The sequence below is a fragment of the Condylura cristata genome, unplaced genomic scaffold, assembly GCF_000260355.1.
Source record: "Condylura cristata isolate star-nosed mole 26May11 unplaced genomic scaffold, ConCri1.0 scaffold00003, whole genome shotgun sequence".
Taxonomy (NCBI): domain Eukaryota; kingdom Metazoa; phylum Chordata; class Mammalia; order Eulipotyphla; family Talpidae; genus Condylura; species Condylura cristata.
Window position 1 is genome coordinate 48,336,270 of NW_004567104.1, and position 11,337 is coordinate 48,347,606.

Genomic DNA, 11,337 nt, shown 5'->3' on the forward strand with positions numbered 1-11,337 from the left:
CATTTTCTCTTGTCTGACTTAGACTTTTCTCTTGCAATTATCCCATTTCTTTCCTACTTGAATTCCTCCATTTCTGTGGATCTTCCTAACAGTATACAGATGAGTTGTAATGAGTCTCACCTGATAAAGATCCCTTTGATTCCTTCAACCTCTTCCTCCAACTCCCTCCCCACTTCTTTATCCCCTTTATAGCAAATTTCCTTGAAGGATTGACTCATTTTCCCTTCCTTAGCTCTTCTTTCTTGGTAAATTTACCCTATTATAGGTTTTGTTTCCATTATGCTGGGGAATCTCCACTCGTTAGTGTTACCAATGATGTCTGTGGTCAAATCCTGTGATCATTCTCTATCCTTACCTTGACCTTTCCGGAACACAGATACAGTTCATCGCTTCTTAGTTGTTGGTACACACTTTCACATACTTGCTTCTACTGTATCTGAACTTCTGATTTTCCTCTTCTCATTCTTCTTTGTCAGTATTACTGTGTCAAGCAAAAAATCTTTGTTGAACTTATTTTATTACCCACTTGAGAATTTTGGAATACCTAAGGGCTTCTAAGCTTTCATCAGTTCTACCTCTATACTTATTCCTTGGGTGAATTTAATGTTTTCCATATTTTTGACCACTATCCACTTATTACCTTCAATTTTAACCCTTTCCCTGAAGTCCAGGCACTTCTATTCAATGACATATCCAATATATTCTTTTGAAAAACCATTGTGAAGCTAAATTAGAATGCAATCAACTGATTGCTTGATACCCTTCACCATATATGTTTTTTTCTGTCCAGCCCTAGTTGTTCCCTCAAGGGTCTGAAACCCAAAACCTAGAAGTCATTTTTGAGTTCTTGCCAAGAATTCCCATCCAGTCTTGAACCTCTTCTTGTCATTTCTATTTGGACAAATCAGCTCCATCTACCCATTTCTGACTGTACCGCTGCTTTCCTAGTTCAGGTTACTGTCAATTTCTAGACCTTGCCGGTCAGTATCCATTTAGTCAGCAAATATTTCTGAAACCCTGATAGTGTGCCAGACACTGGCACAGTATTCTTGGTATTGATTTTTCAGCAATGGGTAAGTCATACAAAAATTCCTGTTCTCAAAGAATTTAAATTCTGCCTCAGGGAGATGCTTTGCTTCTTTATTGCCCTATCCAGATCATCTCTCCTCTCTCTTCATGCTATTTTTCATACAACAGTCAATAGCTGTTAAAAATTCTAAGTGAGCACTCTATTGTTCTTTTTTACTTTTTTCTCCCTGTTCCCTTCATTCAGCCCATCCCTACTCCTGTTCCCTACCCCCAGCACATGAACTGCATTCAGCACCCTGCAAGTCGTACACACTGTTCTCTCTGCTTAGAAAAGTTCTCCCTTTGTCGTTTGTGTGATTTTTACCCTCACTTTATTGAAAATCTGATTAAAATATCACCAGAGAACCATTTCCTTAATCATGTTCTTAAGTAATTGACCTTTATCACTCTTTCCCTTGATCTTTGTTTACTTTCTGTGAAGCATTTACCACTACCTTAATTATATATGTGTATGAGTGTGTGTATGTGAATGTGTCTTTTTGTTTAACTGAACTTTAGTAGGATCTCGCACTATAATATGAACTAATTGAATGAAAAGATTTTGTCTCTCTCGTTATTATTCTTTTTCCAGCACTCAGAACATCATTTGTTATAAATTGGATATTGGATAAATATTTGATGTGTAATGAATCAGTGAAAAAACTTTACATAATGCAGTTAATAGAGAAAAGCCCACTAAACTTGGAATCAAGAGAACTGAGTGATAATTCTGGTGTTGTCCTTGACTAGTCAGGAAACATTTGACAAATCATTCTGACCTTCTTAAATTTGTTTCTGTATAATAAGAAGTGTGGATATGACCTTTAAAGTCCCGATTCTTAACATTTTTAAATTCTATCCGTGTGTTGTCTTCACACTAGAGACTAAGTCCCATGCCTCATTTGGCCCAAACCAGGCTGATGGCATTTTTTTCTAAAGCTGCTGGGAAATAGACAAGGGATTTTTCATTTCTCTGTATCCTGTCAGTGTTGAGATTCCTGCCAGGAGGGAAGTCACAGCATTTGCATCTGCATAAACATTTTAGTCAAGAACCTCCCCCAACCCCCCACAAGTTGCCTACTGAAGGGAAGGAGCCAGAGTGGGGACTATCACAAGGGAAGAGATTCAATGGGGCTTTGATCAGGAAGTCCATTACATTTGCTTTCGATCACAATGCATACTTACTCAGGTCTGCAATCACTTACTCTGTTAGGCAAAAATCCTACTGGGAAAAAAATAGCATATGTGCAAGACTCCATCTGTGTGAGCCCCTGCCAGAAACATTTATGAATCACTCGTCTCTGACAGACAACTTGCTTTCCTAGTTTGCAATCATATTTCCCACAGATGTTGCCTTTGAATTAGCCATTGTCTCATGTAGTTGTGAATGTTTATTCCTATTTGAAATAATAATATCGGCAAATCCCACCTACCATCAAAGCTGGTAGTACTTGGAGAACACTAAAGTAAGGAGGCATTTAAGGCAAGGTGGGGAGCTGGATAGACACTTCTCCACAAGTTTGGAGTTTGGTATTTCTCAAATCCTGGCTTCAAGAATGTTTACTCTCAGGTTATGCAAAAACTCAGCTTGGGTTCTGGAAAAAATGATTTGCCAACTTTGTCCACAAGGAGTTTCTTGATAATGTCTGTGGACATCTTGCTTCTATTAGACCACACTTACTGCCATGCTGCTTATCCTGAACAATGAGGGTGCCACTTACTCTTTAGATTCCATATCTGTTGTGTTGTCTGGGAACCTGCCCAAACCTGTTGTCTGGAAACTTTTACTTCATTGTATACCAAATGCACTTACACCCATATTGGGTCTCAGAAGCTACTGAGAAATTGTGGAAGGTAAATAAATTTTCTTTTGGACATATTTAGATATTAGCATACCTACATACTTCCAGAAATATATCTTTACTTTTGGGTCATTCTGTCATCCATTCTTTGATTCTTCAATTGGATTTTCCTTGAATCAGAAAAGATTTTTTTAATGCTAGAAATCAAATTTTATACCTATATAAATATCTTGTCCAGTGTGCCAGTGGTGTGTCTAATTCCAGATATATGAGCTTGAAGTTTAATGCAGATTTTAATTTCCTTAATAAAGCAACTGATGGAAATCCATTGTGAAAAGGTTATGAGAAAAAGCTTATCTTATAATTGCAGCCAAGATTCAAGCCATTATTTAAGACGTGGAGCATTTGGCAACAAAAAGGTTGTTGTCATTAAAAAGGAAGCCCGACACATAACTCTTGAGCCAAGAAAAAATAATTTAGCTGTCATTGTTACTTAAGGAATTACACAGGAAGATGGCAAAAATTAAAATGAGCAGCTTTACTTCAAATACTATAGTACATATATATTTTTTAATCTAAGAAGCAGAAATAGTTAATGAACATTTGATGATTGGTTTAAACTCTCAGAGATTCACTTACCAGTTAGTACGTAACAATCGAACTAAATTTGTATTTTTTAAATGCAAACAGCTGAGAGGAAGCTGATAGATCTTTACCACATTGGTAATATATAGATAAGAAGTTTTTAAATTTTTTATCCATATGTATTAGCAGCCTGAGTTTTGTAGCTCAGTGAAATTGTTGCCAGAATTGGTAGGTAGTCTTAAATTCATTTTACCCTCCTTTCAAAAAATGGGTAAAGGTGAGGCCTTTGAAGTTATAGTGGCTGGTGTTAGCTTGGCCTGAATGAAGAGGGAACTGGACACTGGAAATTTGCATAGGTGGGTTATTTGTAAGCCTCCATTATTTTTGAAGCCTTCAGAAAATTCATCTCCTTCTAAATAGTATCCCCCAGGTGTCTTGTCCCTTAGTGATGATCCTAAATCATGGCTTAAAATGTCTCTTTTCTCCTGTATCAGTACAGGGTTATTTCTTTCTCTTTTCCCAAAGATGTATTCAAATGGATTTCCTGTTCAAACATATTATTTTACAAATATACCTTGTATTTATTTGTCAACCACACTTTATTTAGTTTTGCATTGCACTTCTGTTTGACTAGATTATTTTGCCCATTTTAAAGAGGGATGAAGAAAGAAATGGCATGATCAATTTATTTCACTAAGGGAAATAAATGAAGGGTTTGTTTTCAAGGGTATGGGAAAAGTTAATGGAAACCAACCATGGCTGGTGAAGAGCTTCAGTTTCACTGTTCTTCCATCCTCTGATCTTCCCAAGGACCACAGTTGAGAACCAGAGAAAACTACTTGTTGGAGGTCAAGCTCTGCACAGAGCAGGTGGAAGAGTTTGGCAAATGTATCTGGATGGACACATAGAGAATATGTCCACTGTTGTGACATACACATTAATTGCTTCTAGAAAACTATTATTTTCTCCCCTTCTTAGCCCTGTCTTATATTGTTAGATGGTATGCATAGAAATCCAAAATTAATGCTTGTGAAATTGTTAAAATAACTTATAGAACCAATATATATGAAATAAAGGAAAAGAATCAATATATTTGCTAATATATTTGCTTCTTATACACAGGCTTAAATTAACAACCCTACACTGAACATAGGCAAGAAAATATTCTATATAGTCTTCTCTCAAGCTCCCAAGTGCAATATAAAAAAGCTTGGAATTGTGTGATGCTCATTTTTCAGGTCAGATACAGATATCAGGGAATCCATCTTATTAAAAAATTGATTTTCATTATTGTGGTTCTATTTCACTTAGGTTATTTTTGCCTTTTCTCTATTTGTTTCTACTGCCCTCCCCCATCATTGTTCCTTTTCTATCTCATTTTCTTTCCTCACATTCTTTTAAATACCCCATCTTTTTGGTCTGATACAAATGAAATCACTCATATATTTAGCAGAAAAACATCACTGTGTTTCTTCACTCTCTTTCCAGAGAACAGTAGTTAAAAGATATTTTCTTAAGTGTGGGAATTCTTGGGTATATAAGGAAGCTATTTTAAAGATAGACTGCCTATGTAAAAATTTGCTTTCCCCTGAAACTTCTACCCTGGATTAGATTATGGAAACATCTTTCTTAAGAATGATATATCAGGGGCCCTCCCTGCTGGCACAGCAGGTTAAAGCACAGCACTAAGATGCTAAAGCCACTTCAGCATTTCAAACCCTGCCTGTCCTGGAGGTGAGCACATAGCACGGTAGACCTCTCCTGACCCGACTGCTGCTTCATGGATCTGCCTGTTCTGCTCCCCACTCTGTCTCTGATGAATCCTGTCACCACCCCTGCACCTCTGGCCTGTACCCCATACCCCAGTTCTGTATGCACAAATAAATAAATCTTTAAAAAAATAAAAAAAGAATGATGTATCATCCCAATTTTTTGAGTGACCATTTCTGCCCTCAGATTCTTTTTTTCCCTGAATTCTCATGGCACTTTTATCAGACTAACTTCTGTAATTCCTTCATTGTTCATCTAAATGCCTTTTTTGGGGGGGGGTGCTGGGAAAGTGCCTCTGCATTCCAAGACCAGGATAAACTCTTTGTTGTAAAACTTACTATATGGTAATCCCATAGCTGTATTTGCCTGTTGATCAGAATAAGCTCCAGAAGGGCAGGGCCAATAAATGTCCTCCCATCAGGGGGAGAAGGGCACCTCTGAACCCCCAAACCTGCCTTCTCTAAATAGTTCCTGCCGTCCGCTGCATCAAGACAAAACTTATAAGACCTTTAATGGGAAGGAACTTTAATACAATTAGTGTGCAATACAGAAAAGACAATGAATATAATTTCTAAATCAAACATCCCCTCATGGGTAAAAGTCTACCCAAAAGGGATTGGCCCAAAGCAAGGCCTGATAGCCTGTCACCAGTATAAAACACGTGGAGGGAACCCATAGAAAAGGGTCAGAAAAGGCCATACAAGCCTGGGAGGAAAAGAGCAAAATCAAAATCAAGATAAATGCTGCCATAGTCAACCTCCACATGAGTCGCTCACCTTCATCTGTTTCAATCAGTCCAGGGCCAAGAAGAAGCAAGCGCAGTTTCTTCGCATGTCTTTCTGCCCCATGTGCCTCCCTCAGGTCTCCTTATGGCTCTCCATCCTGCTTGCTTCCTTCCTTTTCAGTCTCCTCTCCATATTCTTATTGGCTCAGCTCCACCCTCTTTTGGGTGGGGCAGGGAACCTGGAACCTCCCCTTTTTCTGGAGACCAACCTGTTACACTCTCACATACATATCTTCCAGCAAACATAGTAATCACTCACTAAATACTTGCTGAGTAAGAATTGAGTCTGTTCTAGTCAATGAACAACAAAGCCATAAACAGGGTGGTTTGGAAACCAAGAGCTTTATCAATCATACAGCCCCTATTAGGTTTTTAGTGAAGTCTTTTAAAATGACTTTTTAGCTTTTTAAAAAAATAGTCTTTTTGGTTAGTAGCAGGTTTCAATGTAGAATTTTGCACTTAGCAGCAAGTATAATGGCATTTCAACCTCATTATAATTTGCAAAAGCTCCAAAAGATTTGGCAAATATTTTTGACTGCTGCATTTTTGTAAGTATTTATTTTGGGAAGAATCTGCAAATTTAACTTTCTTTTCATGGTCCCTTTCTTGCCTTATTTCTGTCTGAAGGAAACTGATATGAAATGAACTGGAAACTCTAGCATTCTCTTTGTTCTTTTTTAACTTTATTATTAAAACAATGTGGAAATAACACTGGAGTTGGACTCACTAACTCCAAATTCCAGTCTTCAACCAACCGTATTTTCTCATGTGTAAAAAAGAGGTAATAATAATATCAATTGTATAGGGTTGTTGTGAGGATTAAATGAGATGATCCACATAAAGTAGTTAAGTGTAGACTTTGATAGATAAGTGCTCTTTAAATGATGGCAGTGCTGATGGCAGTGGTGACAACAATGCTGATAGGACAGTTGTGATGGGGGTGAAATGTTGTTTGTGCTGTGATGATGATGATCGAAAAATACTACATTAGACAAAATACTGATTTATCTGTATGGTAGGATTGAGAGGGTCATATGTAAAACACTTTTTAAACTACTTAGTTCTAATGTGAGACTTTTACAGCAATGATGGCAGTAGTAATTCGTGTTAAAAATAAAAGTCAGGTGTAAATTTAACCTCTACTCCTTGTGGTAGCCCTCAGTTCAGATCTCAACACACTGCATTTTCTTTTTCTTTCTTTGTGAGTGGAGTTTAAATGACCTGTAAAACAGTAATCAGATAGTTTCTTTTTTTTTTTTACTTTGATGTATCAATTTTAAAATGGTTAATTCCACATTATACAGTTTCTTTTACCTACAGTGTTTTGAATGTCAAGAAGTTGTTGATTTAACTTTATATTAGCTAATGTGACACTTAGTTATCAAATAAATACTTCTGAAGGAGATAAGTCTGCTTTAAACTTGCAAGTTACTGCTTCTGGTTTTGTTTTTGAAATAAATGACAATGGTTTTAATCTTATCATGAAGAGCATGAGTTTCCAGATAGCCAGGTGGTAGGGGTCCCTAGCAGAATTCTTTGTATTCTCAGTAGGCATTTTCCCCCAGAGGTGCTTTTGTGATGACTCTTTTGGCATGCTAGATTTTTTTTTTAAGATTTTATTTATTTATTCATATAGAACTGGGGTACAGGCCAGAGATGCGGAGGATGAGAGGATTCACTAGAGACAGAGCCAGGAGCAGAACAGGCAGATAGATAAAGTACACTGCTGAGGAGAGTAGCCGGTGGGTCAGGAGAGGTCTGCCTTGCCTTGTGGCCCTCCTCTGGGCAGGCGGGAATTGAACTCATGTGGAAGTGACTCTAGCTTCCCAGTGCAGCGCTTTAACCCGTTGAGCCACCAGGGAGGGCCAGCATACTAGATTTTAACACAGTCAAGTCTTTGTTAAATGCCACCGGAAAAAGGGGTATTTCAGGTAATTTAAATATATGGGGAAATTCAGAGGATAATGGAAGAAATTGAAGCATCATGTGCTATGTGGGCTTGTGGAAGTTGTTCTTTCCTTTTTGTCAATACCAATGATAAATGAGTGCACGATAAATGATAGTAAGAAAAAAATGTATAAACAGAATACTTGAATACTAAATATAGGAGTACTTAGAATTGATAATCAGCTTTTGAAGGACTTTGAATCTCATGTCTTTCAGTAAATGCCTTCTGAATAGTTATCTGTTAGTGAAAATCATAAAATGTTAGATCTAGATGTGTCGAAGACCACAAGTACATTTGCTAAGGAGAAAATGAATCAGTTACCTATAAGTACTCCTTATACAGGAGTATTATCCTTACTATGCATTTCTGTATCTCTTAGGTCTTGGTTTTATCATATTAACACTTGCCAGTAATCAGTGTTGGCAAAATATAAATGTTAATGCATTTTAATCAGTGAAATCTTTAGAAAACTTGGGCTGAATGCCTGAATAATCTTGCTTACTTCTAGATGAATAGTACAACTTTTTTTTTAAATGTTTATTGTAATTAATGATAAGGGTAGAAATGGCAATCATGTTCATGGTGATGGAAGAAATTGAAGCATCATGTGCTGTGTGGGCTTGTGGAAGTTGTCCTCTGACCTAAACATATTCCACACTCCTTACTACATTTCTTCCTGACTTCGTATTATTTAGCAATAAGCTTGGGTGTAAAGCAATGTCTGTGCTACAGGTAGTTCTGGAGCAGATCAGTTAAACATTCATATTGCCTTGGTTCATGAGAAAGTAGGGACATCTATATGTTCTGTTCTTCCTGAACACCCTGCTGAACCAATTCTTTCTCATCAGTGAGGGTCCCATGAGAACCTAATCTTATCCATTATCCTTCCACTGCTTTCTGGTGAAAAGTATGGGATTTGGTATCCTGGAACCTGAGTGTATTAGGATATTTCTACTGCTGGCACATCTAGGTCAAACTAGTTGGAAAATGACTTTAGGACATCTTCATGATGAGTAATTAAGGTGAAACTAGATTTTATTAAATGTAAGCAAAGAATTATATTCACCTAAAAAAACCCCAAAACTATAGTAAGTAGATTTTGGATCTTAGAGCTTCCTCCTAACCAGTTATCAATGATTATCCTAAAAACCTTCCTAAAGACAGATGCATGCTTAGGATAAATAGAACGCAGTACTGCCTGCTGTCTAATTTCACACAAGCTTCATGTGATGGGGCTTGCTTCCACACTTCCACAGCCTCTGCACGTTATGAAGTCTACACATTCTTTTCAAGGGGGCCTTAAAATATCCCAGGCTATAGAGAATAAAGTGTTCATGTGGTGGCTTTGGTTGAAGGGTAGCAAGCTCCAGGCATGGGTGAACTTTATTTTGCTGGATTCCAACATGGCCTCCAGTCAATGGATGGAATTTTTTGAGATAGAAGGTAAGCTGGAATGACTCCTTAGTTAAGGCAACCTGGGAACTCCATCAAATGATCTCAAGAAGGATTGGTTGGAGGTAGATTGCTAAACATGGCTTTGCTTTGACTTCTAAGAGTTTTCTGTACTGGACAAATAGGCTCTTCTGCTTTCTAATATATCAGTTTCTTTCTTTTTTTTTTTTTTTTTAAAGATTTGTTTATTTGTGCATACAGAACTGGGGTACAGGCCAGAGGCTCAGGGGCGGCAAGAGGTTTCACCAGAGACAGAGTGGGGAGCAGAACAGGCAGATCAATGAAGTACACTGCTGAGGGGAGCAGTGGGCGGGTCAGGAGAGGTCTTCCATACCATGTGTCACCTCTGGGGCAGACAGGAATCGAACTCATGCGGAAGTGGCTCTAGCTTCTCAGTGCTGTGCTTTAACCCGCTGCGCCACCAGGGAGGACCATATCAGTTTCTTATATCATGTGAGCCTTCCCATCTCAGTTCTTTTTCCAGACTTGTTAATTACTGTTCTGTCTGAAACAGTTTTTTTCTGAGATCATGAACATTCCCAGTTTTAGTGTTAAAATTCCTTTCATAAAGTGATGGTGATAATAGATGGTGTTTCTTGTTTTTGACAGCCCAACTTGGCAAAACTGGCACTTGGCAAACTTCTGCCAATTTCTGCATTGTTTTGTTTGTTGAATTTACTGGGCACTTCAATCTCAAAGACTGGAAACCAGGGTGTGCAGGGCCTGAAGGGCAGGGGTGGGCATGAGAGCTTTCAAGGACAGGGAGAACTTGTAGTTACTGTAGATAGTCAGATAGGGATAGTGAGAGCAAGCAGGTACTTTACAGAGGAGAGAAAGTCAGAGGAAAGAATTGGGCAGCTAGGAATGGGTATGGCAAAATTCAGAGCATGGCAGGTGGAAAATTAGTGACCTTGGAGGCTGAGTTAAATCTCAGAAACTGCTGCTATGGGTGCAGGGCTCTCCCTTGAGGCCTGTAGGTGACCCTAGTTCCTGAATAGACATCATGCACATCAGAAGCCAGAAATCCCACTCTGGCTCTGCCTGGACACAACAGCAGAGAAGTGGGTACCTCTAAGGCTTTTGCTATAGGCAAGTCTGTTTCAGTGGCAAAGGAATTCAGTTTCAGGTTCAGTACCTTTTTTCAAGTTAGAAAATAGGAGAGGGGCTAGCTTTGTACTTCTTTGTGTTAGCCAAGGAAGGGACAAGAGCATCCAGACTTCCAAGGTAAAAGGAAGCAGTTACCACTCCAAAATCTCCAGAGAGTTAAAATAGGTTGGTTATAGAATATATTGAGAAGTAGGTGCAATTTAAAGTGACCAAACTGCTGTGGTCTACCATTTCTTTTAAATGTTTTAAATTATGTAATGATATTATTATGCATATATTCTTACTATAAAAGATTATGATAACATATAGTCTTACTATAGGGAGAAATACAGGGGATATAGATAATATTTCAGATAAAGTCAAACTTAAAAACTAACTCTTGAAAGTTTAGTATAAAACTGAGGAATCCAGAGGAGGATGGGAAGGGGAGGAGTGACAGCAAAGAAGGGCAGACCACAGTGGACTATGGCAGTAGTCCACGGTTGCTTCAGTGGTCCATGCACTGTGGGACTAGTGCACCTGCGGGCAGAGAGCCTGTTCTCCCAAAATGCAAACAACATTGTAAATCGGCGTTACCTCAATAATAAATAAATAAGTAAATATATAATATATATAATACAAGATATCTATATATTATCTTTCTATATTTCATATTCATAGAACATTTTTCTTTCCATTCAAAATATCAAATTCCTTCTAAGTGTAAATGTTGAATTTTTTTTTAAAGATTTATTTATTTATTCATGCAGAACTGGGGTACAGGCCAGAGATGTGGAGGGTGAGAGGATTCACCAGGGACAGAGTGGGGAGCAGAACAGGCA